The following is an 8,789-nucleotide window of genomic DNA, read 5'->3' as shown; positions in this document are numbered from 1 at the left end:
TTTAGAACCAGCGAAGGGGCGCATGCGTCAATGACGCCAGCGATACGTACGAGAAAATTCGTAATGATGTTCTTTTTTTCAATCAAATTTGAATGGCGTTCGCTTGGACATGTTACCTGAGGAAGAACTTAAAGTTCGAAAGCGCTAGTAATACTTCGTTTACAGAGAAGCACACCGGAAACAGGTTCATTGTACGTTGTTTTTTGATTGTTTGTACAAAATAAAAAAATAATTTTTAACGATACAATAGTCTTCATTAGGCTTAACATCAACGAAAATTCAATGCAAAGCGACACACAACGGAGAAAAATTTCAACACGGGATAAATTAATATATTTTTTCGTACATAATTGGTTATCCGAAAAATAAGTTATCCGAACAATCCCAGTCCCCAATTGATTCAGATAATCGACGCTCTACTGTATTATTGTTAAGCATTCAAACAGTATCTATAAGATTTTTACAGTTATGTATTTACAAAATCAACACACCTTATTACTGAGAAAGTACATTTATTCTGCTGAACAAATGTTTTTAACCCATTCTATGGGCCATCTTCAGGTTAAAGACATTCGAATCCATAGTGTTTCGAACAACAAGTTCAAATTTAAATAAATTACATTAGAACATACGTAATGAATTGAAATTGAATTAAGTAAACAAATACAATGGTACTTCGGTATACGTCTGCTTTAAAATACGTCCAATTCGGAATATGTCCTGTTTGGACGAAATAAATTTTGCTTGGTATATGACTTTTGTTCGGTATACGACTTAATTCAATTATACACGCTGTCTATGAACAAGTAGCACTATCGGTGTGCTAGACCAGACTAGATGTTTGCAGTACCACAGTTTATAACTTTGTTAAATTTCTTTTGATTTTAATTTGTAAGTAAAATTTTATTATTTTTATTAATTATGAATTGCAAAAAAGGGAAATGAAAAGCAACAGAAAAATAAAAAAATGACTAGAATCACAATGTAACTGAAAAAAGAGATTGCTGAGAAATATGAAGGTGGCATGTGTGTTTGAGATTTAACTGTTGCATGGAAATGCTGAAGGTAAAATGGTTGCATCTTTATAGTTTAGACATTTTTCTGTTTAGCTAGATCTGTAGATCTCATATTTTTCTGCTGTTGATGCAAGGGTTGGTGATTCAGGTGCAATGATTCTGGCCTCTTCCTATTTAGCCATGGAGCCATCAGTCTGGCTATCTTTGATAATGCTGTTGTATATCGAATCTTTGCTACGTCGTACTTATGCTCTCTAACTCTTTTGTTCACGTTTCTATTTATGACTCCTATATATTCCTTGTCTATCCCCAAATGGTCGTTCTTGTATGGTATTGCGTACACTCCTGGTTAAGATAATGCAGACTGGTGGCTCCATGGCTAAATAGGAAGAGGCCAGAATCATTGCACCTGTACACTCACCAACCCTTGCATCAACAGCAGAAAAATGTGAGATCTACAGATCTAGCTTAACAGAAAAATGTGTAAACTATAAAGATGCAAGCATTTTACCTTCAGCATGGAAATATATAATCAGAAAGAACTCGTAGGATGATACATTCAATAGGTGCAATAGAAAGCCTGAGATACTATAGATTTTTTACATTATGTACATATTTAATTATTGTATTTTATTTTATTTAGGTTATTTCCTTTATTGTATTAATTTCGTTATATTTGTTTGCTTAATTCAATTTCAATTCATTAAGTATGTTCTAATGTAATTTATTTAAATTTGAACATGTTCGAAATGCTATGGATTCGAATGTCTTTAATCTGAGGATGGCCCGTAGAATGGGTTGAAAACATTTGTTCAGAAGAATAAATGAACTTTCTCAGTAATAAGGTGTGTTGATTTTGTAACATTAAAGATTCTGAGTGTGAATAGGAGAGTTATGTATTTACAACTTTTTTCATAATCACCACAGAATTTTTTATCTAGAAAACTACATTCATCTATTTAATTTTAAAAAAACTATTTTACACATAAGTATAGTAAGATTAGCCAACAAAACAAGAACATTATCATAGAAACAGCTTGATAAAGAGGTAAAACCATAAAATTATCAAATATATATATATATATATATTAACTTTAGAGGAATACAACAATAATCCATGGTGGTGTTAATATGTTCTTAAAAAGTGCCCATAAATTTAAAGGTTGTTTTAATGTATTGTCTCTTTTGAGAGTTTTTTAAAATAAATTTTTAAGTTTAAATTTAAATTTTGTTTAATTCAAATAGATATAATTCAAAAAATAAAAAACCTTTGGCTGTACACAACTATATTTGAATTTGTATAGTACTTCTGTCTCCTATATAGTTTTTATATTAAACAGAATTATTTATTAACTATTTTACTGGGATTCATATTGGACTAAAAATAGGAAAAAATTGTTTCTATTTTTACATTTATTGTCATATTAATATTACAAGTATTGATGATTCAAGCTGTGTGAGAGTTATTTTGATAATTGAAATTGTTTTTCCATTTAAATAAATGTTATCAATTTAAATTAACTTATCTTTCTCAGCTATCATATCTAATTTTATGAATGATTTTTTTACATATGAATCATTGGTATTTTTGAACGAAGTTTTAAATTTATTATACCAAATAAATATATTGTATGATTCTAAACTGAAAATTGATTTTTCTTTGTAGGACAATTGGATTTTTCTTCCCAAAAGAGAGTTAACCATTGTAAAGACTTAATTAATTGATATATTATATAAATACTTTATTACTTAAAAGCTTTGAAAGAATTATTTAAAATATAATTTTTTTGTTTAATATATGAATTATATTATTTTAATAAATTTAATTAATGATTTTGAATATAAAAACAAATGTGGATAACTGATTTTTAGCCATCCTCTATGTTGATATCTATGAAATGTTTTGAGAATTAGAGTTAATTTTTAACATTTTTATAAAGATGAAGCTATTATGTATTCACAGTATAACTTAATAGTTATAGGATTTCTGAAGTTAAAGTTTAATTATAATTTAAATTGAAAAATATGTAAAATTGTATATAAAAGTTATGTAGTAACATTGTTTATAGAGTATATTGACATAGCAATTTTTTATTAGAAACTGATAATACTCTTAGTAGTTATTAGTATTTAATAAATAAGTGACAATCTGAAAATGCAAATTACAATATTTGAAGTGGAGCATTAGCGAAGCTTCTATGAGGCTTGCAGAATTGTGTTTGTTCTCAAAAACTGTTTTATAGATTTTGATTAAACTTTGCCATTTTCCGTTAATTGCAATGTGGAATCCAAAAATGCAATTAAAAAATGGGGGTCCATGTCTTCGTTTTTAAGATATATAGTTGTTTCTCAAGTGTGTGTGACAAAGCGATATTGCATGAATAGTATGACTTTGTCGAGTGATGTTTTACAGTTGCTATCATGCTTATAGAATTGAGTTTCTTCTCAAAATTTATTGAATTGATTTTGATAAAACTTTGCCATTTTCAATTAATTGAGAAGAGGAATACAGAAATGTAATGTGGATCCATTTAAATGTAAAAACTCCAGCATTGAATCACTTAACTTTTTTGGCAGCATTTAAAATTCTGCTGGCAGTATCTGTTATGATATTTTATTAAAATTATTTACATTTCTAATTATTATAAATTGGCAAAAAGCTTAATTTTGAGAGTAGGGATGGGTTTTATAAAAAATAGTAAATGCTAATAACAAGTAAAATACTCATTAAGTCTGACCTGTTCAAGATATGACACACGACCACCCTTTAACTCCCCACTCCGTAAACTTTAAACCACAATAATTTAATAGCATGAGTCTTTCTAATACACAAACCTCCATGCAAAATTTCAGAAATTTTTGAAAGCACTGGTGTTATGAAGTCTCAAAGAGAGTAAACAAAATTTTGCCACATAGAAACACACACACACTATCTAATATCCATACATATTAGATGCATTCAAGTTCTAAGGTCTCCCATTTTTTTCTGACAAAATACTTACACAAACAAATTGAAATTCTGTTACTACTTAACATAATCTCCCTGCAGACGTACACATTTTTCACAATGTCAATGCCATGACGTCATGGCTGCTGCAAACACTTCTTTAGGGTCTGTTTTGACCACTGGAAAATCGCTGATGCCAGAGTGGCATGACTGGGAAATGTGTGACCATGGAAAGCGTCTTTCATCATCGGAAAAAGCCAAAAATCAATAGGAGCAAGATCTGGTGAGTAAGGAGCATGAGAAACTACCCCAAAGTTGTTCTCATGAAGAACTCCTGTGTTAACATTGCTCGACGAGCATTGTCTTGATGGAAGAGTACACACACAGCCTTTTCCAGCCAGGTTTTTCACAATGCTGGAAGCAATTTCCTTCTCAAAACATCTTTGTAGTATGTCACTGTAGTGTACTTTCGAATGCAGTGATTGAGGATTATGTTGTCACTGTCCCACCATCATTTTCTCAGCACTGGTGGTATCCCAAAATTTATTCAGTGGAGGTGATGCAGTGTGTTTCCATTGTGCCAACTGCTGCTTTGTATCTGGATTGAAAAACAGCATCCATGTCTCATCCATTGCAACAACTGATGAAAAGAAGACATCATTTATGCAATCATCACATGTGAACATTGCCACGTGCACAGCCTTGTGGTCGTCTGTCAGCATTCATGGCACCCACCTGGAGGACACTCCTCATTTTCAGGTCTTCATGCAAGATTATGTGCAGATTCCATTGAAATGCCAATGTTCAAGGCAACATCTTCCACAATCATCAATCCTCTGAAAAAACTTGCTCTGCATGCACACAATCATGTTATCAGACCAGCTGGTGCATGGGAGTGGATGTTTTAGTTTGTTGTCACACGATGTTGTGGCCCATTATCAGATACTAATATTTTCGGCATGCCATACCTGCAAAAATATTCATTATACATGCAATTCACTACGGTTTCTGCGGTAATCTTCCGCAGAGGAAAGATTTCGACCCATTTGCTAAAATAATCGATCATAACTAGGAGATACTGGTTACCTTTAGTGGAATTCGGATATGGTCCCATTATATCTATTCCTACCTTTTCTCCTGGTTCAGTTACTTCGGGGACTTGCATTAGTCCTGCCGTTTTCTTTTGGTCAAATTTTGTCACCTGACATGTATGGCATCCTAACACATATTTTTTTATATTTTTTCTCATACCGGGCCAATAACATCTTTGTTGTATCTTTTTTGTCATTTTTCTTACACCTAAGTGGCCAGCATTGGGATGATCATGCAATTCGTAAAGAACATCCTCTCTCAAGTCCAGTGGTATTATTGGTCGATAACTTCCTGTTTCGTCCGTTTTCCAGCTATAATATAAAAGATTATGTACTAGCCGGTAATGGGAAGACTTACCTACTATTTCTGCGGCTAATGCTGGGTCATTAGGTAAGTTCCCAGTCAATAAATACGTATATAGTTCGCTCCATTCTGGATCATTTCTTTGAGCGTCTATGATATCTTGTTCCCTTTCAAATGTTACCACCAACAATTTTGTGGTTAGATCTGATTCCTTTATGGGTGTTGGCTCTTCCATTGGCCTTCTAGACAAAGCATCTGGTAACCGGTTTTCTTTTCCACTTCGGTGTTGTATAGTGAAATTAAATTCCTGTAAACGTAAAGCCCATCTCATTAACCTACCTGAGAGGGATGTTGAACTCTGTAGCCATTTCAAAGCTGAATAATCCGTTATTACAGTAAAGTCTGTTCCATCCAAGTAGATTTAATAGCCCATACAACCGCTAGGCATTCGAGTTCCGTGGCCATATAATTTCTTTCCGCAGAGTTTAGGGTACAACTAGCGTATGCAATCACCTTTTCTTGGCAAAGCACTGCTCCCAGTCCTACAGTGCTAGTGTCCGTGTACAATGTGTACGGTATACCTGGTTTAGGAAGTTGTAAAATGGTGCGGTTATTAACTTACTTTTCAATGTTTCGAAAGCTTGACGGCAATCTTCTGTCCAAATCCATCGCTTCCTTTTGCGACGTAGCTGATACAGCAGTTCTGCAGTGGTTGCATAATTAGGAATAAACCTACAATACCAGCTGCACATTCCCAAAAAGGTGCTGAGGTCCTTTGTATTTCTGGGCGTCGGAAACTTTTAAACAGCCCTTATCTTTTCTTCTTCTGTAGCAATTTCCTTATTGCTTACTCGAAATCCCAGGTAATGCACATCTGGGCAACAAAAGTGGCTTTTGGCCAATTTAATGGTCAAACCAGCAGCTGCTAATCGTTTCAGCACCGTTGTCAAATGTTTCATATGCTCTGAAAAGGTAGAAGAATATATTATAATATCATCCAAGTAGACTTGACAATACTTCCCCTTTTCGTCTTTAAGGACTTTATCCATTAATCTCTGGAATATGGCTGGAGCATTTTTAAGACCGAAGGGCATAACTAAGAATTTGTACAATCCACTGTTTGTAATGAAACTGGTCTTCGGTCTATCCTGTTCCTTCACTGGTACTTGCCAGTACCCCGACGAAAAGTCCAAAGTCATTATAAAATTCGCTTCCTTAAGCGAAGTCAGCAATTCTGAAATGATGGGCAAGGTATATTTATCGGTTATTGTTACCTTATTCAACTTCCTGTAGTCGACACACAATCTCCAGTCGCCTGTTTTCTTTTTCACCATGACGACTGGTGAGGCCCACGAAGAATTAGACGGTTGTATAATTCCGTCCTTCAACATTTCTTCTATTTGACGGTTCATCTCTTTTAGTTTTTCTGCTGAATATTTATAAGGATGGCCACAGACTGGTGATGCTTTGTCAGTAATGATCTCATTTTCGATTATATTTGTTAATCCAGGTTTATCTGTAAATAATTGTGAAAATTGGGATAAAACCCTTTTTAATTCTACTAACCTTTCGCCACGCAGGGTGGTTTGAACTTCGTTCCAATTTGGATTATTTCCTCATCTCGAGCTAAAGGTCTCCACGTGCGATATAGTTGTACCGTGGTCCATATGAATTGCTCGACATTATCATATCCGTTATACTGACGACTAAATAACTCTTTAGTGACTGCTACTTCGTCTGCCAATGGAGCGTAGACTTCTAGAAAAGATCTTTTAAACAAAAGCCAATTATTACCTATTTGGTGGCGTCCATTATTTTTCCACCACATTGCTGGGCTACCGCGAAGACAACTAGCGGCGGTATTCACCCATCTAGTTTCCGGAATTTGGTTTACCAGGAAGTGTTGTTCAAGGTCCTGTAAGAAATCATTAGCGGTTAATTCTGACCTACCATTAAACTGGATGGCTGGCGGCGGCGGAGCAGTCTGAAGCCAGACCATCGATGCGTTTGAAGTTGTAGGCACTTCCGGCCTTTGAGTGGAGGTTTCGGGCCGTACAGCACTAGTAATGTTCGGTGTTGTAGGCTCTACAGTTCCAGATGTGACACATGACATTAGATGGGTCACTGCACTTGTCAAAGTAGACACTTATTGCAACAGCACGGACAACTGCTGTTGTAACTGGTTAAACTCTTGTCGGTCACAGGTGCACTCTCATCCATTTTGTTTCTTTACTTACTTAAGAGGTGTTACTCCTCTAAATCCAAATTCTAAATCTACGAAAGAGAATCAAAAACAACAACCAATCCTTTTTTGATGATATGAAACCGTGCTTTGCTATTTGTTTATGCTTCTGACACAATATAGTGCTATAAATTAAGACACTTGGCGGATTTTCTCATCTTTATTTTGATGATATGAAACCGTGCTTTGCTATTTGTTTATGCTTCTGACACAATATAGTGCTATAAATTAAGACACTTGGCAGATTTTCTCATCTTTATTTAGTTTATCAACTAAATAAAGATGAGAAAATCCGCCAAGTGTCTTAATTTATAGCACTATATTGTGTCAGAAGCATAAACAACCAATCCTATTTTTAATCTAATGGTCCCTGTTCGGGCGCCAGTTGTAAAGTACTATTTTTAGCTTATCGCTTTACAACGATTTCCGTTCCGGAAAGAGCCAGTACCTAACGGGTACTTTACGCGGGTTCGTGTTTGTTAGTTTGCCAGGCCTGGACTTTTTGTGTGCACCGAAATAAATTAAAGACAAGTTAGTCAAAATCAATAAAAGTATTTAATAAAGGTCTAGGAATAACTATGTACAATATTTATAACAAAAAAACAAATTTATTCAATCAAATCAAATCCAAAAGTCAACTCGACAAAATTCAATCTTATTCTAACTTAGAACTATTCCCCTTGGAATTCCGTGGGATTCAGAGAATTTCATAGAACAACACTGTTCCTTCAAAGAGCTCATTTTCGCGGATCCCATTTTTTACCAAACTCCACAAAACACCCCTTTACATAATTGGCCATAACTAATCGCCAAAACAAGATATTAACAAATGGATTGAAGGAGGTTACTCAGGAGATTTCCGCAAATTCAATTCATCCAAGCAGATAAAAAATAACCAACTGGAGGTACGCTTTTCAAAAAGTTTGGGAATTTTTTGAAAAACCCACGTATTGCAATAAACATCATATTGGTAGTTTGAAATAACCAAACTCTTTATACGATTTTTGTGTTAATGTTTGTTATGTCATAGTACAGTAGAACCTCGAAAACTCGGCCTAATGTGGACCGAAGGGTGGCCGAGTTTGTGAAAATGCCGGGTTATCGGGAATGGGGTTAAAAAAAATAAGTACGAGTGTTTCCTCAGAAAATACTGTACTGTACTTGTATGTATTGTTTACTTGAGAATATA

Source organism: Centruroides sculpturatus, unplaced genomic scaffold (assembly GCF_000671375.1).
Source record: "Centruroides sculpturatus isolate CEXI.00-Female unplaced genomic scaffold, Cexi_2.0 scaffold412, whole genome shotgun sequence".
Classification (NCBI taxonomy): domain Eukaryota; kingdom Metazoa; phylum Arthropoda; class Arachnida; order Scorpiones; family Buthidae; genus Centruroides; species Centruroides sculpturatus.
Note: the sequence above shows the minus strand (reverse complement) of the source record.